Source organism: Miscanthus floridulus, chromosome 10 (genome assembly GCF_019320115.1).
Source record: "Miscanthus floridulus cultivar M001 chromosome 10, ASM1932011v1, whole genome shotgun sequence".
Lineage (NCBI taxonomy): Eukaryota > Viridiplantae > Streptophyta > Magnoliopsida > Poales > Poaceae > Miscanthus > Miscanthus floridulus.
The window spans coordinates 43,874,513-43,900,580 of NC_089589.1; the positions used below are offsets into that span (position 1 = coordinate 43,874,513).

The 26,068-nt window shown below is 47.6% G+C and overlaps 1 pseudogene; it reads left to right on the forward strand.

The window, feature by feature from the left end:
- The first annotated feature begins 21,817 nt into the window (after positions 1-21,817).
- LOC136488510 (receptor-like protein EIX2) lies at positions 21,818-26,000 on the forward strand (annotated as a pseudogene).
- The last annotated feature ends 68 nt before the right edge of the window (positions 26,001-26,068 follow it).

The following is a 26,068-nucleotide window of genomic DNA, read 5'->3' on the forward strand; positions in this document are numbered from 1 at the left end:
AATCATTAGCTTCTTTCAATGCCTTTTTATTACTCCGTTTACCATGATGGGAATTTCATACAGTCGTACAGATGGTCAGTAACAATATTCATCCCCTTACCATCATATTCATGCAGTAATTTATTTACAGCCCAAAACCTTTGTATTGTCCTTGCGTGCAGCTATGACCACCTGATTCATTTATCTAATTATATAAACCGTTACCACCTAGGGCTGCAAGAAAATTGGGAGGTATACAAGTTGCACACACCAATCATCTCTGTGACAAAGCAGCAGTGTTTTTGCGGACAAAGAAAACGAAGACAAATGGATGCAAGGATCACCTTCTTACTTTTGAATACCTACATCAGAGTTTTAAGCTTACTTTTGTGTAGCAAAACTGTTATCAGCAGATCATGCCATATTCAATAAAATTGCAAAGTTTAACCTTTGCCAATGTGAATGTTTATAGGCATGTCAAGTACTATCAACAGCATCTTTGCTGCTCTATTAGTTTTCCCTTTGACATGGTCTGTACCAATTTATTGTATGTCCTGACATGAAACAATTGCGATGTCAAGCTCACATTTGATTGCGTTGTAAGGCCGAATATGTATGTTCTGTAAATCTTCCAAAACCTGACATTTGTCAGGTCCATTTCCTACTCAGTGCTTATTATTCATCATTGTATGCTTACCATTGTTTGTGCCTTCTCATGTTTTTTATGCCTTCTACCCCGCGCAGCTCTCATGTTTTTTATACCTTCTACCCCGCGCAGTTGCGTGGGGTTCCTGCTAGTTAGCCTATAACAAGTGTTACTATTTATTACAGTACTATTGTTTTTTTGCTCCGTGGCATGCTTCCAAATGGGATGATTCTAAAACAGAACATGTTTAAGTATAACGTAGTAGGATCTACACAGCTAGACGGAATATCCAATCTATAGGAACAACCTGCTGATGATATAAGATAGGCATTTAATATCCAAAGTGCAGGGCATCTCAATGATGCCAAATGAATAGCTCTCGTTCGCCCCACTACTGCTACATTTGTTTACTGACGTGGTTAGAAAAAAAAAATGTATCTCTGCCTCCAAAAATACCCCATGTTTTTTAGGGCACTTTACCCATTTGTGATTTGTACAACGGCGAAAGCACGTCAACGTCATTGCAGGTTCCCTAGGTCTCAAATGTTGAAATAGAAGTGGGCTGCAATTATATTTTATTTGATCACACATGTCAGGATTTAAGCTTGAGACCTCTGGCCCTCCTACCGTATGAAGTTCCCAAAAATTTGTGCTGATAGAAAAAAAAGTGAACAACTAGTAGACATGCATATGCGACACACACGTACCCACCTTGATACAAAGATATTATGTACATAAAAATTACAAGATTTTTAAAGGTCATTAGATCATTCCTTTTACATCAACAAAAAAGATACACAAAGTGAATCACATCAACCATGATGTCGTGACTAACCGTAGAGCCACACCAACCTGGATGACATGACCGAACCGCTACATCAGTGGCATACGTGAAAATTGTTTTTGAGGCGACACCAGTGTGTTTATTATTTAGTGTAGTCAATGCATTCCAGAAATTTACTTTAGGTGTGCTCCTTTTAATTTTTTTAGTTTAACTAGTAAACATGCCCATGCATTGCTATGAAACATACAACTTATTGCGTAGTCACTTGGATTTGTCCGAGCCAATCTTTTACTATACGAATCTTGCACCAAGAAGCGGGCTACCAGATCAAGCCACGTCGCCCGTTAACCCCATTGTTGCGGGTCGAAACCGCGGCAGGCATGTTGTTCGAGTCGGTGTCAGAGTACGGGTCTCCGGTGGCTCAGGTGGACTCAGGAACACAAGAATCACGCAGAGAAGACGCAACGGTTTATCCTGGTTCAGGCCAATTCGGTCCCTACGTACAGCAGCTGATGATCCTTATACTTAAGAGCACCCAAAATCGGGAGGTTACAACAGAGTGTAAAGGAAGAAGATTTGGTAGGAGGGTTAGCTCAGTGCTAATCCTAAGGTTGCCTTGTCGCCGATGGAGCCTTCCCCCTTATCGGAGAGGAGGAAGATGACAGGATGCGGTGGAGGGGAGGCTCTCGGCACCCCTCTCCGGGTTGCCTTCTCTTTGTCCAGAGCGGAGGCCGATGGAATGGAGTGTCCGGAGTCCAGGAGGGTCCTGCAACGATGCGCCGTGGACCGTGGTGGTGTCTTGGAGCCGAAGAAACCTTGGGCGTCATCTGGCTGTTTTGTTCTGACACTCTGCGTGTCAGGCGGCGTCAGCTTGGACCGGACTCCCCGAGTGAGACCTTCTGGAGTCTTCTTGGTGGCGGAAGAGGTCGGCTCCAGGGGCTGACGAGCGGGCCTGGGAGCCCACGAGCCCCCGGAGGCCATGGGAAGCTTTGTCTTCTTGTGTCACGCCCTGGACATAACCCTGTCGGAGGAGTAGTTGGTAGGGCCACGCCTAGGGAGCGGCGCCGAGGAGCCCTCGAGCATTGGTAGCTCGGGGCCTGTCTTCTTATGCCCGGGCCTTGGCTGACGTCGTGAGCCGGGTAGGAGCCAAGGACCAGGCTTGGTCGTGTCGTAGATTGGGAGCCCAAGGCTCGGGGAAGCCCCTGAGCCCTAGGCGGAGGTTACGGTCGAGTCAGGCTCGGCCAAATCACTTTGCCAGAGGGTGCACGCGAGCGTGCCCGATGGGCATAGCCCCCGAGCCCCTGACGATTCTGATGGGGTCGGTCGGGGGTCTTCTTCCTTCAGGAACCATTGGACCTAAGGCTTAACATATCTGTATGTTAGGATCTCGTCACCCATCAACCATCGGATTGAGTCAGCTCACGACGTGGACCGTTAGATTGCGGATCGGTTTCTCTCCACCCGCTCCTTCAGGGACCCGATATCTCCCTGCTTTTCTCGAATCATCGGCCTGTGGTGGTCACCTCGACGCGAGCGCGGTGCAGCATGAGTTCGGGCCACCTCGCCGATACCGCCGCAGCAAAACCGACGTCCGCCCGAGCACCACATCCACCCCGGCACCGCCGCGTGCCGCCATGGCCATCGCCACCTTCTTCTTCGCAGGCAAGGCAGCGGGGACCCGAGCGTGGCCAGACTGAGTGATATGGTACTTTGATACCCTCGCAAAAAAGTATGGTACTCTGATCCTTTCTCTCATTTGTTTTGATTTAAAAGTTATAGCACTTGCTCACCTTGCAGCACCATCCACCATTGTATTCACGGCTGTAGTTGAAAAAGATATGCCAAAGGCCATAACTAGATACTTCTCATCCCAAGATGTAATATGATCTACATCTCAGCAATTCGGAAAAAGGCTGATATGCTTAATGTAGAAAATTACAATTTCCCCCTAAAGCTACGTGAGTAGCTGTAGAAGTCCTTTTACCAAGTAAGAACCGTAAGTCTGCCACACTACTGCATATTATAACTTCTACACAAATGCAGTGAAATAAACATTGTGGTTTACTTTAGCATAGACAACACGTACAATGTTTGGCTTCTCGATTAATTGGATTTTTAAGATATAACCGTGTGAGCAAATATGAATCTTCATATCTTCTATCATAATCATTAGTAGACAAACCAATCAATTGATTATGGGTCCACAAAAAAGTCATGAAACTCGATATTTTACTATATCAACGCATAAATAGTATGAAAATATCTCGGTACTTTGGAACGGAACAAAAAAATCTATCAAGATTATGTTTTAAATTTGATACAAACTTAATAAGGTATTTTCATATTATTGTCAAAATTAGCTTATATTATGGAATGTTACCATCATCATAAAATAGATTATAGCTTTTAAATTTTGTAGAAATGGTAAACCATAAATAGATATGTACCATTCACGTTGCTGTTTTCATGAATATTTGATAGTTTTTTTTTCTTCCGTTGCAATGAACAGGCGTATTTGTGCTAGTTATATATATTTGTTGATGTCTTTTAGGTAATAAAATCACACAATACATAATTGGAATAAAATATTTTGATTCACCGATTCATCTAAATACAGTAGGGAATACTCACACAGCAATTACAAATGCCAACCCAAACTGGACATATCCAATTAGGATTCTTCTCAGCTTGCAACACATTCTCACCGTACCTGCATCGGTTACAAAGTGAAACAACTAGCATAGTACTTGTAAAAAAAACTATAGTACAGACGAGAAAAGAAAGCGGAGCTCAATTCCGGTTCGGATGCAAGGCATGTAGCCTTTCAACATTTTCCAACTAAGAGCATGGGAACACTTTTAATTGACACAGACCTGTAACATCGTTTCATCCCAAGCATAATTCTGGAATTGCAATTGTTGAATGGAGCAACTGACATAGTCTTCATCGGCCTTCAAAGGTTTTAGGCTCTCTGTTGAGTGTTGTCCCACCAGTACCACCCAAGCACTGCCAGCCCAGTACACGGATTCTTTGTGCGACAGCGTGTGGGACAGGAAAAGTTGACGGACCGGCGGAGACATAGCTAGCGTTTGGTGACACAGGTGTGATAGTAGACGACGTAGCTAGCGTTTGGTGGAGACGACAACAATGGCTGTGATAGTGGGGGCACAGATGGCGATGGATGGCAGTGGCAAGGCAGAGCATGCAGGGGGTTAGGCATGGGTAAGACGTGGCTGCACTGGCATGGCTTGCGGGTGGTACAACTCGGGACAACAGTGATGATGGTGGTGCTTAGGGCGGAAAGGGTGCTGGCTTTGGCGGTGGTGCGTAGGGCCAACATGGCCTCGCCGATAAGGTCGGCTAGAACGGAGGCCAACGCAAGATGAAGTAACTCTCATAAGCCCTTTGCCCCGCCGCGTCCCTTGTCATCTTCACACAGCTCTTGCACATATCGCCCTTGCCCCTGCTAACGACCAGCGCAGACGCCATCACATGTCCCCTAGACGACAACACCGCTCGCACCATCTCCCCCTTCCTGAATGGCCAACGAGCAGCATGGGCCAACCAACCATGGCCATGAAATGAGGTGGGAGAGAAGAGATGGAGGTGACTTGTATGTCAAGTCTCTATGTCAGCATCCTCTTAACATGCCACATCGGTGTGTGGGCATGTGCCTAGACCTGTTTGAATGACCACCGAGACCAAACATAGATTAAGGGCTGAAAAGATGCAATTTGTGAGTAAGAGAGTCAGAACGACACATTCAAACAAGTTTGGAGACCGAAACGACACAATTTGTGAGTACAAGGACCAGATCTGGCGCGGCCTGGAAAGTATAAATATGCATACTAATTAACAAGTAACTGTCGATGCGGGACCCACAGGATACCCCGCAAGGGAGAGAGAAGATCTAGTCCAACTAGGATTCTTCCCATATAATCGTAGTAGTAGAACTATTAGGTAATCCTATTAGAAAATCTCATTGCAAACCGACTAGGACTCTGGCCTCCTGACTATATAAAGGAGGGCAGGGCTCCTGAGAGAAAGGCAGATCATAATCAATCCAACGCAAAGGCTAAGGCCGACTGGACGTAAGGTTATTACTCGATCTACGATCGAGGGCCTGAACCAGGATAAATCGGCTGTCTCTTGCGTAAACCATCGAGTTCGGCATACGCCGAAGCCCGAACATACTGCCCCGGGTACCCCCGTGGCAGGCTATCGGTGGTGAAACATCGACAACTGGCGCGCCAGGTAGGGGCTTTCGGCGACTTTGCTTCCAAGAGCTCGATGGACCTCGACAACATGATTTTCCCGACGGGATCAACTTTCATCTTCGGCTCATGGATCTGCGAGGCAGACAACAACAGCAAGCTTCAAAGCCATCTCCTCGAAGATCCAGATCATCTAAAAGAAGTTCCTATTTCAACAACTACAACGGATCAGCTCACCAGAAGATTCGCGCAGCTCATAGTATCCGAGTCAAATCGGATTTCACGACCACTCGTATCCGATTCGAATCCAAGCTCCAAGACGAAGTTTTATCCGAGTGCTTTCAAGAAACCGAGTTCTTTTTTGGCAAGATTCCAGAGCACAATCCAAAACAACTCGGATTACCCCCAGAATTCTCTCAAGAAGTCGAGTTCTTTTCCATTTGGGCTCGACAACATGGCAAAATCCTATCAAGGACAGGTCGAAAGACTTTTCAATCCAAGATTCGGGATACCACTGACAGGAGCTCAGGAGGGCCTCGTGCTAACGATAACATCGCAGGACTGTATCATCCACTGGCCGGATTCCGTTCCTGAAGGTAGCGGAACCCAACTAGTCGGCACAACAACAACAGCTATTTTACCTTACCAAGAAGGAGACTCGATCTACGACACCGAGGCATCCACTAAAGTTATCAGCGACTCCGACAGTATGAAAACTAACGCCAATAACAGAACGACTCATGCGCGAGAAGTGCTCATGGTTCGACGACCGCGGTCACCATTAAATCCCCAGGAAGCACCCGATGTCAGATCATCAGATGAATCAGAATCCAACATATCACCCTTTGCCCAGGGCTACGACGGAGAAACAGATAGTCAGAAACAAGCTAGAGAAAGAAAAAACAAGTTGAAGCAAGGGCGCCAACACCGTGCTAGGCAGCGCAGGGAAGCTTGGATCAGATACGAGTCAGAATTGGCTGAGTACGACAAAAGAAAATCGCAACGAGAAGTCGAAGGGAGACGCACGGCGAATACGCCTTACGATAAGATTCGAGAAGCATTAGAAGAACTTGGAGCAACTTCGCATCCTGGTGAGAAGTATGAACAGCTCCAGGACTTGCTCCGATCGACAATCCTGAGAATGCATGAAGAGAAAGCTCGATCAAGACTACCCGCCAGATCAACAACCCACCGGCAAGAAGATCTAAATCAAAGGAAATCCGCTTTCGAAAGACTTGGGCCGGGTGGAAGCCATGACAGAGGAAGTAGGAAGGAACATAATCAAGGCCACCAATTTGAACAACTAAAGAAGACTAGGAGCAGGGTTCCTACCCAGACAACCTCGCAAGATTGTTCCCATCAGAATGACAGTTGGCCAGAGGAAGGCGCCGAATCTGAATTCAAAGAAACCAAGGCACACGACAGGTTCCCCTGCTTCGCGAACAGGCTCGCATTGGTGCGATTACCTTACAAATTCAAACCATCTAATCACTCCAAGTATGATGGCAAAACTGAACCAAAGCAATGGCTCAGAATATATTCACAATCGATTGAACTAGCCGGAGGAGACGACGATATCAAAGCCCTTTTCTTCCCCATGGCACTGGAGGCCATGCCCCTCCAATGGTTCGATAAACTAAATCCAGGATCTATCAGAAATTGGGAGGATTTACAGAGAGCTTTTTGTGAGAATTTCGCAGGAATCATTACACACCCAATCACTCATGCAAAACTAAAAGGACTCAAGCAAAGGGGAGGTGAAAGTCTCAGAAACTATTATCGATGATTCGGCGAACTACGAGCTCAAGTGCATGACATAACCGAACGAGAAGTAATTGAAGCTTTCTCTCACGGAATCATGGCTAGATGGCAATTTCAAGACTTCTGCAAAGAAAATCCGAGAAACAATGAAGAATTCAGACGTACAGTAAAAAAGATGATTACTGCAGAAGAAAAAACACGAGAGAGGTTCCCGGACAGAAGCAACCAAGACAGCCAGGACAAGCAAAGTCAACGAAATAGCAGACATCAAGAAAGAAAACGTAGACCAGACAATACTGTGGCAATGGCCGACAAATCAAAGAAGTTTCCCAAACCAAGAAGATATGATGACATTGAAAACATACGTTGCCCATTGCACCCTAGTGGGAGGCACACCATCGGAAATTGCTACACTTTCAATGATCGATACACAAGAAAAGATAGTAAGGAAAACACCAAAGGGGACAATCAGAAAAGAGAAGAAGACAACCACGAGGACAAAGGATTCCAAAAACCTAGGGGAACGGTAACAGTGATTTTTTCAGGGGCTCCGGATTGCAGAAGCAAACATCAAGAAAAACTAGCACTGCGGACCATTATGACAGCAGAACCGGCTACACCAAGATACCTCAATTGGTCACAGTATCCTATCCAATTTACCAGAGAAGACCAATGGACTAGCGTGGGAAACGCAGGCCATTATCCATTGGTTCTGGATCCGACTATTGCTGGTATGACCGTCACCAAAGTACTAATCGATGGAGGAGCTGGGCTTAACATCATCTTTTTAGAAACTCTAAGGAAAATGGGACTACAACTCGCCGGGATGATTACGCCAACAAGCACACCTTTTTACGGAATAGTACCCGGCAAAGCAGCCATGCCACTCGGACAAATTACTTTACCCGTTACCTTTGGAACTCCTTCAAACTACCGAACAGAGTTTATTAAATTTGAAGTCGCCGACTTCGATTCATCATATCATGCAATCCTCGGACGTCCAGCACTGGCCAAATTCATGGCAATACCACATTACCCGTACTTACTACTTAAGATGCCAGGACCCAACGGTATCCTTTCCCTTCGAAGCAATTTAAAGCGCGCTTTTGACTGCGACGTTCAGGCGATCCAAATTGCAGCTAAAGCGCAAACCGACAATGGAAGAAAAGAAATAGCCGCAATCGCTGCAGAAACAAGCCAAGAAGAATTAGAAATACCGGCTAAAAAGCCCAGCATCATCGCACCACCAAAAGAAGCCGACGTCAAGCAAATCGACTTAGGCACAGGCGATACCTCCAAGACAACAACTATCAGTGCTCACCTCTCGGCAAAATAGGAACTCGCGCTCACCAACTTTCTTCGGGACAACAAAGATATCTTCGCTTGGAAGCCAGCCGACATGCCAGGAGTCCCAAGGGAGTTGGCTGAGCACAGAATTGATGTTAACAAAAGCTCCAAACCTGTAAAACAACGGCTATGACGATTCTCACCCGACAAGAAGGCAGCAATTAAAAAGGAAATAACAAAACTAATGGCAGCCGGATTCATCAAGGAGATCCTACATCCAGATTGGCTAGCAAACCCGGTCCTTGTACAGAAGAAAAACACGGACGAGTGGCGTATGTGCGTCGATTACACAGATCTCAACAAACATTGCCCAAAAGATCTGTTCGGGCTACCACGCATTGACCAGATAGTTGACTCGACAGCAGGATCTGCGTTATTATCTTTTCTCGATTGCTATTTAGGATATCACCAGATCGCACTAAAAGAAGAAGACCAGAGCAAGACATCTTTCATCACCCCGTTTGGTGCCTACTGCTACAAGACCATGTCGTTTGGACTAAAGAACGCTGGCGCCACGTACCAAAGAGCTATCCAGACTTGCCTTGGGAATCAAATCGGTGAAAATGTGGAGGCATACGTGGACGATGTGGTGGTGAAAACAAAGAACCCAGACACTCTAATTGAAGATTTAAAGCAAACCTTTGAAAACTTGAAGAAATGGAGATGGAAATTGAACCCAAATAAATGTGTATTTGGAGTTCCCTCAGGACAACTACTCGGATTTTTGGTCAGTCAGCGCGGGATCGAAGCCAGCACCAAGCAAATCCGAGCTATAACAGAAATGGGCCCACCTAGAAGTGTCAAAGATGTGTAGAAACTAACAGGATGCATGGCGGCCCTCAACCGTTTCATATCAAGACTCGGCGAAAAAGGGTTACCTTTCTTTAAACTACTAAAGAAAACAGACAAGTTCGAGTGGACAATAGAGACCGACGAAGCTTTCAAAAAACTTAAAGAATACCTCACTTCATCACCTATCCTGACACCTCCAAAGAAAGATGAAGATATGATGCTATATATCGCGGCAACTCCTACCGTAATCAGCACAACAATAGTCATAGAAAGAGAAGAACAAGGACGCGTGTATAAAGTGCAACGTCCAGTATACTACATCAGCGAAGTACTGTCAGAATCTAAAATCTGGTACCTGCATGTATAAAAACTACTCTACGCTCTACTCATTACCTCACGGAAGCTTCGCCACTATTTCAAAAGCCACAAGATTACCGTAGTGACAGATTTTCCACTCGGAGACATCCTACACAATAAAGACGCCACAGGGCGCATATCCAAATGGGCAGTTGAAATTGGAGCTCTTGACATCAATTTCACCCCATGGAAAGCAATCAAATCTCAAGCCCTCGCCGATTTCGTGGCCGAATGGACAGAGATTCAACAGCCCTTATCAGATACAATCCTCGACCACTGGAAGATGTACTTTGATGGATCACTCAAACTAGGCGGGGCCGGTGCAGGCGTTCTCCTCATTTCTCCAGAAGGAAAACAACTCAAGTACGTCCTTCAGATATTATGGCAAGCTACAAATAACGAAGCAGAATATGAAGCCCTCATCCACGGGCTACGAGTCGCGATTACCCTCGGAATAAAAAGATTACTCGTATACGGCGATTCAGCAGTGGTCATCAACCAAGTCAACAAAGATTGGGACTGCACCAAAGAAAACATGGGTGCTTATTGTGCTGAAATACGGAAACTTGAAAAACACTTCCAAGGATTAGAAATTTTACACGTCCTACGCGATTCCAACATTGCAGCAGATGTCCTTGCCAAGCTCGGATCGGACAGAGCAAAGGTTCCACCCGGCGTATTCATAGAAGAGCTATCAGTTCCCTCTATCAAACAACCCGGTGAAACAACACATGAAATTCAGGCTAAAGGCATTCAGATCTTGATAATCAACACTTCATGGACCCAAGTTTTCATTGACTATATCAAAGAAAATAAACTGCCAGCAGATAAAGCAGAGGCCACACAAGTTGTTCGTAGAAGCAAAAACTACGTTCTAGTAGGGGATAAACTCTACAGAAGAGCAGCAGCATCAGGAGTACTACTAAAATGTGTCTCATTTGAAGAAGGCAAAGAAATCCTAGATGAAATACACTCAGGTTGCTGTGGAAATCATGCCGCTTCAAGGACACTGGTTGGCAAAGCATTTCGCACCGGATTCTACTGGCCAACCGCTTTGAAAGACGCAGAAGAGCTTGTCAAAAAATGCAAAGGTTGCCAAATGTTTGCAAGACAAGCCCACGTACCAGCTCACAATCTTATCTGCATCCCACCCGCTTGGCCTTTTTCCTACTGGGGGCTAGATCAAGTAGGACCCCTGAAAAAAGCGAAAGGCGGCTTCGAATACATCTTCATAGCAATCGACAAATTCACCAAGTGGATTAAATACAAACCACTCGCGAAGTACAGCGCAACCAAAGCAGTCGAGTCATCCAAGACATTATGCACCGCTTCGGCATACCCAATCGAATCATCACAGATCTAGGCTCCCCTTTCACAGCTACAGAATTCAAGGGCTGGGCACAAGACTGTGGTTTCAGTATAGACTATGCGTCTGTTGCACATCCAGAAGCCAACGGATAAGTAGAAAGGGCTAATGGACTCATACTAGCCGGATTAAAGCCAAGATTATATAAAGAACTAGTGGACTATGGGTCCAAATGGATAGAAGAATTACCGAAAGTAGTGTGGGGACTACGAACTCAAATAAGCAGAGCAACAGGCTACTCACCTTTCTTCCTAGTTTACGGGTCAGAGGCCGTACTGCCCGCCGACTTGATCTGGACATCCCCAAAGATAGAGCAATACGATGAAGGAGAAGCGGAACACACAAGAAGATTAGAACTCGACAGCTCAGAAGAAATCAGAGTAAACGCTACCCTCCAATCAGCCAGATACCTACAAGGTTTAAGACGGCATTACAACAAGAGTACCCAACCTCGATCACTACAAGTCAGAGACTTAGCACTAAGAAGGATACAGAAGACCGATGGATGACATAAGCTACTCAGTCCATGGGAAGGCCCGTTCATTGTCACAAAAGTCACCGGACCAGGCACATACAAGTTAATAACCGAAGATGGAAAAGAAGTCAGCAATACATGGCACATCAGCCAGCTAAGAAGATTCTACGCGTAAAAACAACTCAAGAAAAAACAGATATACAAGCCACAAGGGATCTACGTTCACAATCAACGAAAGACAATACTCTTCAACAACATATGTATTAGTTTATACTCATGATCAATAAAGATGATATTCATCCACAGCATGTCTTGTCATGACTTCCAACGAGTTGTTTTCACGAAACAAAAAGCAAAATGGCTGAAAACATGCCTGAGCATTCCGGCCGAGAGCGAAATAGCTGAAAAGACGCTTGAGCCCGCCGATGAGGGTAGCTAAAAGCTAACACCCGAAACAAAAAGCAAAATGGCTGAAAACATGCCTGAGCATCCCAGCTGAGAGCAAAATAGCTGAAAAGACGCTTGAGCCCGCCGATGAGGGTAGCTAAAAGCTAACACCCGAAACAAAAAGCAAAATGGCTGAAAACATGCCTGAGCATTCCGGCCGAGAGCAAAATAGCTGAAAAAACGCTTGAGCCCGCCGATGAGGGTAGCTAAAAGCTAACACCCGAAACAAAAAGCAAAATGGCTGAAAACATGCCTGAGCATCCCGGCTGAGAGCAAAATAGCTGAAAAGACGCTTGAGCCCGCCAATGAGGGTAGCTAAAAGCTAACACCCGAAACAAAAAGCAAAATGACTGAAAACATGCCTAAGCATTCCGGCCGAGAGCAAAATAGCTGAAAAAACGCTTGAGCTCGCCGATGAGGGTAGCTAAAAGCTAACACCCGAAACAAAAAAGTAAAACGGCTGAAAACATGCCTGAGCATCCCGGCCAAGAGCAAAATAGCTGAAAAAACGCTTGAACTCGTCGATGAGGTTAGCTAAAAGCTAACAAAAAGCAAATTGGCTGAGTCGACCGAAATTTTAACTTCAAAAGACCCTCCAGCACTTCGTTCCGAAAAGCAAGAGGCTCAGGGGCTACATCCAGATAGGAATACTTTTTCCTCAGAAAAGCACAAGCGCCACTCAAGAAAGCACTCGGATGCCGAAGTTTGTTGAGGCAACATTCTATACCGAGTCATTTTACATAGCGCAGGCGAAAGGTTGTTAACGCAAAGATCTACATCTAACAAGTCATAGCACGGACAAAGCACTCGACGGATCACAAAGGAGGAAGAAAAGAAAAGTACTCGACAAATCGAGGGGCCTCGTCAGAATAACGCACAGAGTTGTTTTACGGAGCAGAGACGGGAACAAGACAAGGTACTCAGCAAGTCAAGTAACTTCAACCGCACCTAGGCAAAGAATACATCGACAAAAATAAAGAATCTTCATTTAAAAAGGAGTGTAATATTACAAGAGGATGCTCAATCGAGTCAGGCGTTGTCATCAGAAAGGGAAATATCAATATTTAGACTATCTACAACCCTACTGGCTAGATCTTCAACCTCAGGCTCCATCCTTTCAACGGCGTCAAGATATTCTTGGCTTTCAGCTTCTTCTGCTATCTTGGAGAGAGGCGCCTCTGGAGCAAGGACCCGGACCTGGGCCAGCACATTCTTGGTACATACTTGGGCACACCTCTTCACGAACTCTTAGAAACGAGTCGGAATCCAGGGAATGAACTGCGCCCAAGATTGCCCGTCATCCGCTGGAGTCCGGAGGACATCGGCTACTGAACGAAAAGATTTCCACAAAGCATTCCAATTCTCAGTAGCCGTCGCCAGCTTCCCGGACAAGCCTTCAATAGTTTTTTGGGCCTGCACAAGATCTCTGTCAGCTCCACGCCTAATCAGCCTAGCAAGGGCGAGTTCTTCCTCAGCATGAGTAATTACCTCCTCAGCTCTATTATGACTAGAACGGACAAGGGCCCTCATTTCATCAATACTCTCCGAGAGCTTCTGCTTCTCAACTCGGAGAGCTAGACAGAACACCCAAGAACAAGTCAGCGGAAAAAGAAGTCAAAATACAAGAAGAAACAGACAGAACCCGCGGCACCTTTGCATTCATTCTTCGTAGACTCCACCGCAGCATCTCTCTGCTTCTCCGTCTCCACTACCCGGGCGCGAAGGGCTTTCTCCTCCTTTTGGTGCATTTGACGCTCCGTCTCCAACTCAGCCCGGAGGAGGTCAAGATCGGCTTTCAGAGCGTCCACCTCCGAAGACAACTTCCTCTCATTTTCAGATGAGAAAAAGAAGCCAGAATGATCACGAGAAAAAGACTAAGCAAAAAGAGGCAAAGAGAAACAAAGCGTAAGGATAGAAGAAAAAACAAGCATGCAAAAGAGGAGCGGCAGTAAAACCTACCTGGAGCTTTTCACCAAAAGAAGTCGCGAGGGTCGACAAGCTCCCCCAGGCTGCGGTCAGCTCCAATAACCGATGAGTGGCATCGAACTGTTGCACCACGTCACCGGACAAGGAGGGGCCACCGGAGGCAAGAGAAGGGGAAAGAGAGGCCGGCTAGGGCGAAGAAGGAACGACCAAAGCAACCTCCAGGGAAGCCAGAGCCAAACCCTCAGAAGGACCCGGCGCGACAGCCACAGTTACCTCCAGAGCAACCAAGTCCACGACTCCGCCAGGTAGCTCTGAAACCCCCGTCGTGACTTCATCAACAGAATGTCGTGAGTCTTGAGGCTCAGAACTCGTTGGCACGGCGGGAGGCAGAGAAGAAGTCGATGAAGAAATTAGAGAAGATGAAACACTGAAAAGTGACAAAAGGAAGCACCAATGAGAACCAGAGGAAGGAAGATAAAAGCCAAAAAGATAAAGCTAGAATCTACTCACCCGACTACTTTTTTCTTCGCGAAGCCAAGAGAAAGCCTCGTAGGGGGAACCACGACGGCGAAGACGTCCCCGCCACCCAGCAACGGGAGCGGGACAGCCGACAACGGAGCCACGGAAGAAGCCGGGGCTGGAGCCATAGAAGAACTCCGCACCGAAGGAGCGGTACAGCTTGGGACAGAGGCAACCAAAGAACTCGACACCGAAGCTTCAGAAGAAGTCGGCGCGGGAGCCTCGGAAGAACTCACACCCGACCTCCGATTACTTCAAAAAATCCAAGACTAAAATTCAAAACAAAGAGGAGAAATTCAATGCAACAAGAATATGAAAAACAACTCACCGCCGCATGATGAGGGGGACTTCATCATCCTCTTCTTCCTCAGCCAACGAAACTAGAGCACTTGCTGAAAAGGAGATGAAAAGTACTCAGTTCAAGAGAGAAACATGAAAATAAAAGAACAAAGAGTATTAAATGTGCTCACCTAAGAGCATGCTAGCAACAACTGGAGTACCTGAGGGAGTACTTGGTTTGCGAGGCTTCTTGGAGATAGGCAAGTCAGATGAAGACCCGTCCATTCACCCCCTCTTCGGGACACTACGAGGACCACGAGGGACTAGACAAGGAACATACTCTTCATATACATCAACAAATCTGAAAGAAACCCTAGGAAGGGCTGTAAAGGTTTGAGACTTACTAATTGCAGAAGTACCAGCTAGACGATCCCTAGTCTCCGCCACGACAGGGAGAACATCAAGGGGGATCAGATCGACAAAGTTCCACCCAAGCTCCTGCGAAAAAAGATAAAACACCGAGACAAGGAAAAGCTAAGCAAGAACGGATGCAGCAAGAGTACATAAAGAACTCAAATAAAAAAGATAGACAACTCACAGCTGGGGGCGGGTTGATGGCCGAGAACTTAGAGACGGCAGGAGGAATGACGCTCACTCCTTTTAGCATCTTCTGGAGGCGCTCGAGTACCTCCTCACCGGTCAGCTCAAGAGCTGGGACCATGCGTGAAGGATCCTCGGCCCCAGAATACTCAAAGCCGAGATGTTCCCGCTCTTTTAAGGGCTGAACCCGGCGACGAAGGAAGCTTGAAACAATACCAAAGCCGGTCAAACCCTGTTGTTTCAGCATGCTAATCCTATCAAGGAGTGGCTGGATCGCTTGAATCTCAGCAGGTGACTCAAGCTTCTTGTCCCATCGGTCATTCACCATAGGACCGGATCCGGAGTGAACGACAAGAGAAGGGATCAAATTGGCAGCGTAAAACCACTCAGCACGCCAATCTTTGATAGAATCGACCAGGTCATAATCAAAAAACTTAATTTTGAGACCCTGGCGAAACTGAATCCCGCAACCGCCGAGGGCACTGGTTTCTTCACGGCGGGGTTGAGGTTTCAGACGAAAGAAAAAGCGAAAAAGAGATAGAGAAGGAGGGATCCCAAGGAAGGCTTCACAAAGGTGAACAAAAACAGAAAGATGGAGAACGACATTGGGGGTTAGATGGTTCAGACTAACCCCGAAATAACCAAGAAACTGATGAAGGAAGGCGGAAGCAGGAAGACAAAGTCCAGCGCGGACAAAGAAAACAAAAAGGACAATCTCACCAGGACCCGGAGCCGGAACCCGATGCTCGCCCGGAACTCTCCATTCAGCGATGACTTTGCTTTGGATCAAGCCATCACTAACGAGCTTGCGCAGCTGGTCTTCGCTTGTTGTTGGAGCCGGCCAAACCTTCTGAGCTGCCCTCATGGCCACGAACTCCTGGTTTTCAATCAAAGACAGGGATGACTCCTCGTCCACGAAGGTCGCCTGAGACTTGCTTGCGGTTTTCTTCTTTCCCATGAACTGGCAGAAGCAAAAAAGGCACTAAGGAAGATGAAGCTAGAATGATGGTGCTCGGGTGATGGCGACAATGATGGCGGCGGATTTCTGAGAACTAGGGTTTAAAGGCAAGAGCTGGGCGACAAGGGAAAGGAAGATAAAAGGTCTTTAAATAGATTTCTCAGTGATACAAACAGCCCACAAGGCATGTTAAAGCACAGTGTGGGAACGCAACGGTCCATTTACCGACGCAGCTAAAACGACGGAGGGCACGAATCCTCACAACGGTAAAAACCAACGGGCAGATTTCAGACTTATCCGTCCAACGCCACGGCAGGATTATCAGATTGATACAAGAACAACCCGTCAAACCAAGAAGAAAGAAAGAAGAAAGAAAGGGCTACCTCACGAGGAACAAAAGAACCCGGTTATGTAAGAAAGAACTCGGTAGTCTCATGAACGACAGGGATCACAACAGAAAAGTCAAAGACAACTCAGAAGACAAGATTCGTTACATTACAAGCGACTTCAAAAATAGAAGATTACAAATCTTACAAGACCCAACGAACTCAGCACCACGAAAAGCAAAGTAGCAAAGAGGAACACGGACACGACTAGGCTCTGGAACGACTACGTGTCCCAAATTGCTACTCGGAAGGACAAACCGCCATCAGTTACACTGTTTTCTTCAAAGAACGGGCGCAGTGCATCCAAGGCGGAAATCGACAGCACGGCAGGGCAACATGGAGCATAGAAGGCCGGCAGGCATCTGTCTACCCAAGACTGATGTGATGCTGGATATGGTGTTGATCTGCATCGGATGGTCTCAAGATAGGCGACGAGGATCAACCCAGAACTGCCGGATGAAGGAACGAAGCCCACATCACAAGACTTCCTCCAACTACCACCACGCACATCCTGACACAATGCTGTCGCGGGATCAGCCTACCTCTAATCCCTATCACAAGACTTCCTCCAGCTACGACAAGACACACAGAAACTACAAAACATGCCCGGGGGCTGCTCTACTTCACAAACTGCCATGTTCATGACCACCAAGGTTTCAACAGAATATCCAATGAATGAAAACAAGCACTTCGGGACAGTATTTATAGACCAAAAGATCGGCGCACATGGACTAGGAGTACCAACGAAATAGGCCTAACAAAGGACACAGTGAAAAGACAGGACACAATAATGGACGACTCAGGCGAGAGGAAGCAGTACTCGAAGACGGGCATATTCGGAAGAATATACCAGCACAGTACAACCCGTGAACAAAAGGCATTTACACTCAACCACCACCATACAACTACATCTGACAACAGCAAGACTATCAAAGAATACACCAAAACCACGCATCCGAGTTCTTCCTGAACAAAACAACACGGATATACGCTCGGGGGCTCGGCCAGCATCATAGCTTAAACAACACTGAGCTAGGGAGCTCGGCCTTCATTTTCAACTACTCCCGGAGGCTCGGAACCAAAGACAAAGGACCAAGAATACAAGAAACTCAAGACTACAACGACGACACATCAAGACTCTTCATCCGACTTCTTTTCTAAAGAGAAGAACTCGGAGAAAGCACGGGGCTGCGGAAGACCCTCCAACTTTTGCAAACAAAAGCAAGAGGCTCGAGGGCTACACTCAGTGAGTGTAATTTTTACAAAAAATTGCACCCACCCAAGAAGAACCCGGACATAAGCTCGGAGGCTGCTTGCCGCAAAACTACTCGGATGATGACATAATCCAAGTCTCGGGGACTACTTCAGAACACAAATTTTCAAACAACATAAAGGATCAAGACCCTCCAACTTTTTGTTCCAAATAGCAAGAGGCTCGGGGGCTACACTCAGTGAGTGCGCTTCCTCAACGCAGACCACTTCAAGACATTACGGCAAAAAGAACCCGGAACAAGCCATGTTCGAGTTCTTTTTGATAAAATTTCAACGAACAATCAGAGCAACTTCAAGACAAGATCCTCCAGCTCCTTGTTCCAAATAGCAAGAGGCTCAGGGGCTACACTCAGTGAGTGCACTTTTTCTTCAAAAAAGCGCACGTCACCAAAAGGCTTCCTCAACGCAGACCACTTCAAGACATTACGGCAAAAAGAACCCGGAACAAGCTATGTTCGAGTTCTTTTTGATAAAATTTCAACGAACAATCAGAGTGACTTCAAGACAAGATCCTCCAGCTCCTTGTTCCAAATAGCAAGAGGCTCGGGGGCTACAACCAGATGGATGCACTTTTTCTTCAAAAAGCACTCACCACCCAAAGATCCCAAGAAGCGCTACAAGGTTTCACTCCAGAAAACACTCGGATGACATTTTGTTCCTACTCAACAAGACTTGAAGGAGCAAAGCGAGTTTTTCAGAGCTCAACCATGAAGTGCTCGGGGGCTTGTCGATGCGGGACCCACAGGATACCCCGCAAGGGAGAGAGAAGATCTAGTCCAACTAGGATTCTTCCCATATAATCGTAGTAGTAGAACTATTAGGTAATCCTATTAGGAAATCTCATTGCAAACCGACTAGGACTCTGGCCTCCTGACTATATAAAGGAGGGCAGGGCTCCTGAGAGAAAGGCAGATCATAATCAATCCAACGCAAAGGCTAAGGCCGACTGGACGTAAGGTTATTACTCGATCTACGATCGAGGGCCTGAACCAGGATAAATCGGCTGTCTCTTGCGTAAACCATCGAGTTCGGCATACGCCGAAGCCCGAACATACTGCCCCGGGTACCCCCGTGGTAGGCTATCGGTGGTGAAACATCGACAGTAACTGCATTGGATCCAGTCCATTGTTTAGCTTCTTCCTGTTTTTCTACTATATAAATTACTTACAATAGCAACAAAGCCTCTAGTCACAACCACCTCTCCCAGCCACCCTCCCTCTCCCCCTCCCCCCTCTAGCCCTAGCACCGCTGTCGCCAGCGGCGGATCCACAGGGGGGGCTGTGGGGCTCCAGCCCCCCCTAATTTCTTGATTTCAAGCCTAATCATTGTAGCAAAAGCTTGATTTCACCATTAAAGCTTCATGCAAATCAACATCTCCATTGTTTTAGCCTCCCCTTATCCCGCATCGTGCATCCGCCACTGGCTGCCGCCGAAGGTCCGGGTGGCGGCTAGGAGGGCGGCCACGAGGCCTATTTGCCAGAGTGCCGATGGTGGGGAGTTGAGGGCGGCCACATCTAAGAGCGGCTGGGGCCCGGTTAGGCGTGGCCTGCCTGCCCGCGGTGGCAGTGACTAGTCCGCGGCTGCTCACGGTGGCAGACGTTGGGCCCACGCCTACACGTGTGGTGGTGGCCAGTTGTGGTCTGCCCGCGGTGGCCAGCCAGGGCCTAGTGCCTGCACTTGGGGCAGTTGGTGGCGGATGCTAGGGCCAGCCAGGGCCCGCGCAATGGTGGTCGGGTGACACCCTGCTTGGGATGGCCCCGATTTGTGGTCGCTTGCCCGTCTTCAGGACAGTGGTCGCCTATCTGCATGGAGGAGGAGGTAACGATGAGGCGTGTGCGACGTCATCCCTTTGGGTAGCAGCGGGTGTGGCGGAGGATGGTGGCGGTCTAAGCGTCCACGACCAGTCCTCGGCAAGGAGAAGGTGAGTCCAACGAAGATGGTTTCGTAGGCAACTGTGTCCTAGGAGCGGCGACAACCTGGGAGTCTGATCGACCTCCTCGCTCGGCGGCTGCTGCAACCCTAGGGGCGGTGGCGGCCTGAGCATTGGTGAAGATCTCGGCGAGGAGGAGGTAGATTCCGTTGGCAGCGGCGGCCCTAGGGGCGGCAGAGGCCTGGGAGTTCAAGTGGAAGGGGACATTCTCGGCAGCAGCGACAAAGGACTCCAGCGGAGGTGACGACCATGATCCCAATGACAACGGTTGCCCTATGGCCGGCGGAGGCCTTGGAATCCAGCGAAGCGGAAGCGGATCTTATCGGCTTGTGTCTGATTGTCTGGTTCTAACTAGACGACGATGAATGAAGGTGGGCTAACCGGTGATAGATGGCGTCACCTCACTTGAAGCGGACAAAGATGGCACCAGCGGAGGTTCACAGCATTGGCGACTAGGGGCGTTGGCGACTTGACGACTTCCACTCACCGAATCTAGCTGTTTCAGGAGATGATGTCGGTAATCAGGGATGTGCCGAGGTCGTAGTTTTTCCTTTTTTTTGGTCGTTTGTTCTCCTCTTTATTGAGGTCTGAGTTTAAGTACTCTTGTATCCTTTCGGGTGTGTATATCCTTCGTGGATATAGAGGCCAGATTGATAAATCAATTATCTAAAAAAATGCAGAAGCCATAGGCTACAAACAAAACCTAACAAGAGATGCATGTTCCAAAATTAGAAGGAGAAAATTATCAATACATGAATTCTAAATTATACTAGAAGCATACTCCGCTCGTCGCTGCGGAGATCGCGAATAAATTTTAGTGAATTGTGTGATATAGTGACGTGGACAAATAAATGCATATTAGTGGCTCAGGTGGCTTGCTGACTTGGATAGCTCACATGAATAGAAATGTATCATAATTGCATATGCTACTGGCTGCTGATGTGGATGACTTACATATCGTGATTGACTTCTAACAGGGTTTAGGATTATAAGAGATATAGATAGATTCCCACTTTAACTGGCAAGGCCGTGCCTTTGAATATAAATAAAAAGGGAATACTGTGCCATTATATATGCCTTCCTATTCGCAGAACCACTAGGGAACCGTCCTTTCTTAGTTGTACATATACATACTGCAATTACAAATGCCACAGCAAACTGGACATATCCAGTTGGGATTCATTTCAGCTTGTTACACATTCTCACCGTACCTGCATCGGTTATAAAGTGAAACAACATGCTGTCCAGTACACACACGCAGAGAGAAAAATAAGAAAACAGAGCTCAATTCCCATTCAGATGCATGTAGCCTTTCAACATTTTTCTACTATATACTAAGATAAGAGTAAGGGACACTGGATGCTTTTTAATTGGCACATACCTTCAACTTCGTTTAATCGCAAGTATGATTCTCGAATTGCAATTCTTGAATGGAGCGACTCCTGGCACGGTCTTCATCGGCCTTCAAAGCCCTCCCTGTTGAGTGTTGTCCACACCCCCCCCCCCCCCCCCCCCCCCCCCCCCCCCCAGTACACGGATCCAATAAGTAGGGTCTTTGTGCAACAGTGTGTGGGGCAGGACGACGTTGACGGACCGGCGGCGGCGACTGGACGACGACCGTGACGTGGCCGCAGACTGAAGCAGCTATCTAGCTTATATAATCACGATCGATCAGATGGAGATGGCCACACCAGCGCATCCACGTCTCGTTTCGATCTCACAGAGTACTCCTCATGTGTCTCTTTCAACAATAACAAACCAATAATCATCAACATGCCCATGCATCCCTCCGTCGTCTTGCTTCTCCTTCTCGCAGCCACCGCGGCCACCTCGCAGTCGCAAGCACTGCGGCTTCCGCCAGCTGCTCATGACACTGGTGCCGCCTGCATACCCCAGCGAGAGGGACTCCCTGCTGGCTTTCAAGCGAGGCATCACCGGCGACCCGGCTGGGCGCCTTGCCTCGTGGAACCAAAGACTGCTGCAGCTGGAGAGGCGTCCGGTGCAGCAACCGGACCGGCCATGTCATCAGCCTCCGTCTTGGCAACGGCATGTACACTGATGATCAACGGCTTCATCCCAACCGCACGGCTTTGTCGGGCCAGATAAGTCCCTCCTTGCTCTCCTTGCATCATCTTCAGAGCCTTGATCTCAGCGGAAACAACCTTTCTGGGCCAGCCGGACGTCTGCCGGAGTTCTTGGGCCTTTTTAACAACTTGAGATATCTGAACCTCTCTGGCATGCCCTTGGCCGGGAGGATGCCACCACAGCTCGGCAATCTCTCAAACTTACACTACCTTGACCTCTCAACTAATACTTATTATGTCTTCCCATGGGGTATTCCAGAATTGTACTCCACGGATATCTCTTGGTTATCAAATTTGCCTCTGATATACCTCAACATGGGCGCCGGCAGGATATATAGCTGATTCGGCTCACGTGGTCAACACGATTCCATCTTTGAAGGTGCTTAGTCTTTCTGATTGTTCGCTTACAAGTGCAAACCAATCTCTCTTGCTTCTTAATCTTACAGACCTTGTGGAGCTCAGTCTCTCTGCAAACCATTTTGATCACCCAGTTGCATCATGTTGGCTCTGGAATTTGACGAGCCTCAAGCATCTTGAGCTTGCAGCAACTTCTTTATACGGTCAAATTCCTGATGCGTTGGGTGGTATGACGTCGCTCCAAGCCCTTGATTTTAGTTATAACGAAGGAAACATAGATGTCGTGACAGCAAACATGACAAATCTATGCAAACTGGAAAGCATAGACTTGACGTACAATTTTTGTTGGCAAAATTTGCTACCGGACATGCCAAGTGACCCCTCTTTGCTAGCGGACATGCAAAATTTGGCGATTTGCTGATGGACACTCTAGTTCCTTACAAATTTGCTGATGGACACCAGACCGAATAAAATATTCATTTTTGGGCTTTCGAGGAGAGAGAAGCACGGGAAATGTCCTTTCTGCCCCTGGCTGTTTCTTCTACCTTGGTCTCCTTCCTCTGGCCACGGCGGCGCGGGGCCCACGCACGGTAAAACTGTGATCACTGGGCTTGACTTCAGCTGATGTGGCATTTGACGGCTACGTGGCGCGATAGGATTGGCTCATATAGGTGATGTGGCCTCACCTTTGACTGGTTGACCGGTGGTCAACATAGGATCTGAACTGCCCATCTCAGATTGGACGGTCGTGGTTCGCTGCCTTTGTGTCCAGGAAGACAGACGCAACGGCGATGGCTCGGCTTGGAGCTCCGGCGAGGACAGGGGACGGTGCTGTGGTTTTCAATCGAGCCCTTTGAGGGGTTGGGCGGACGTGCCATGCCACTGCGGTTCCAATGGAGGAAACGGGGTGGCGAAAGGAGGTGTGCACGGGGAGATCGATGATCTCGAGCTGTGGTCGGCCATGGCGGCGGCGGCGATTCGAGGCACTAGAGCAAGAGAGGAGGCTCGAGGAGGGGAGGCGTGGTGGTGGCGTGCGATCGCGGTGCCGGTGCTTCCCTTAAATAGGGCGGAGAGGGGAAGGATGGCCAGGTCGCGGAACTTAAAAGCCGGTCGTCAATGGCGACCGCGGTGGCAAGTGTGGTCGCTGCGGTGCGGGAGGGAGCTCGGGAGGGCGAGGCAGACGCGGCGAGCAGAGAGGAGTCCGAGGGCGCTCTTTATAGGGGCGGAGGAGAGGAGGAGAGAGCCGGGTCGCGAGCTTCACGTGCAGGCCGTCAATGGCGCCTCAACTCTGACACGGCACGTGCGGGATGAACAGATCGAGCGAGGGCGGGTGCGGCTGGCGGGTGTAGGCTCGGTCCACACGGGTGCGGTGGACGTGGGGAGGAAGCCTGGGTGGCCGCGCCGCCCCAGCAGCAGCAGCCACGGTGGCCATGCCGGTGGTGGCCCTGCTTGGCCATGGTGTTGCTTGGATGGGGAGGGAGGAGGGAGGAGGGAGGACGCGGTGCGGCTCGGAGGAGGGGCGCAGCCGCCGTCGACGGTGGCGCTGTGGGGCTGAGGTGCTGCTCGGAGAGGGAGAAGGGAGGACGCGGTGCTGCTCGGAGCAGATGGGGAAGAAGAAAGAGGTGTAGAAGAAAGGGCAGGGACAAATTGGACATTTTACCGCCCTTCTCTCTCCACAGCACCTAGAAATTAATATTTTATTGGATGGGGTGTCCACCAATAAATTTATAAGGAACCATAGTGTCCACCAGCAAATCGCCAAATTTTGCATGTCCGCTAGCAAAGAGGGGTCACTTTGCATGTCCTGTAGCAAATTTTGCCATTTTTGTTACGGCAACATAAGAGATTTCTTCCAAAGGTTGCCACAATGTTACCCAAGCAAGCTGAAGGAACTGTATCTAGGGTTCAACAATTTCAGTGGAGTACTACCAAATTGGATAGGGAGATGGACCACCTTACGCGTTCTTGATCTCTCTGGTAACAATTTCAGTGGACCTGTGCCTTCTGAGCTCGGTGCACTCAATAATTTGGAGTACCTGGACCTCAGCGACAATAATCTCGATGGTGTAATCACCCATCAACATTTTGCTGGCCTAAAAAAATTGAAGCATATTGACTTGTCACTTAACTCGTTGAAGATCGCAGTGGGCCCTGAGTGGCTACCTCCCTTCAGACTCGAGAGTGCATATTTTGCATCTTGCCAGATGGGTCCTCTATTCCCTACCTGGTTACAGTCCCAGGTTAATATTCTTGAGCTAGACATGTCCAACACATCTATATTTGACAGGCTTCCTGACTGGTTTGCTACAACCTTTTCAAAGGCAACATCATTGTACTTTTCGAACAATGGAATCAATAATGGCACATTGCCAACAAATTTGGAAAATATAATATCATTACGGTATCTCAAGTTGGATTCAAACAAGCTAACAGGTCCAATACCTCTGTTGCCTATATATCTCAAAGTATTGGATATCTCCATGAACCATTTGTCAGGGCAACTACCATCAAACATTTGCGATCTGAATGTAGACGAATTGAATTTAGCCAACAATCATTTGCAGGGAAAACTGATGGTGTGTAATCAGCAAAGGAGGGCCAGCACACTAATATTAGGTAACAATATACTATCTGGAAAGCTACAACTGATTTTAGAAACATACACAGAACTGCAGGTCCTTGATCTACAATGGAACAATTTCACAGGAAACATTCCAGCCACTATTACCAGTCTTGGAGGCCTAATTCATCTTAATTTGGCAGGCAATAGTATATCAGGTACCTTATCCCATGATTTGTCAAATTTAAGGGGGATGAAAACAGGGTATCCTACACCTGACGATAACTATGCAACAGTTATTAAAATGTCTATGACCATGAAGGGGCAAGAACGTTACTACTATAGTTCAGCATTTTATGACACGGCGTTCATTGACTTGTAGTCAAATCAATTGACCGGTGGAATTCCAGAACAAATAGCCTCTCTATATGCAGTTGTAAATTTGAATCTATTAAGGAATAATTTGACTGGAAAAATTCCAAAAAGGATTGGGGTTATGCAATCGCTACAATCGCTCGACCTCTCAAGAAACAATCTTTATGGAGAAATCCCACAAAGTCTGTCAAATATGACATATTTAAGCTCCATGGACTTGTTGCACAACAATCTCACGGGAAGAATCCCATCAGGGGCGCAGCTTGACACCCTTTACGCACAGAATCCTCTTATATATGATGGCAACGTTGGTCTTTGTGGATATCCTCTTCACAAGAATTGCACCTACGACAACAGAGAACCAAAGCATGGCGATCAAAACAGAGAAGAACATGTGGTACTTACATTTTCCTTTGGACTTGGCATAGGATATGTGGTTGGTCTCTGGGTGGTGTTCTGTCTCATCTTATTCAAAAAATCATGGAGGATTGCTCAGTTTCGTCTATTGGACAAAGCATTTGACAAGGTCTATGTGTTTGCCGTTGTTACATGGGCAAGATGGGCCAAACAGCCAACTACACATTAAGCTAATTGGTAAGATTGGGCAAAGCGACCACGCGACCACATATAAACTACAAATAAAGGTGTCCAGTC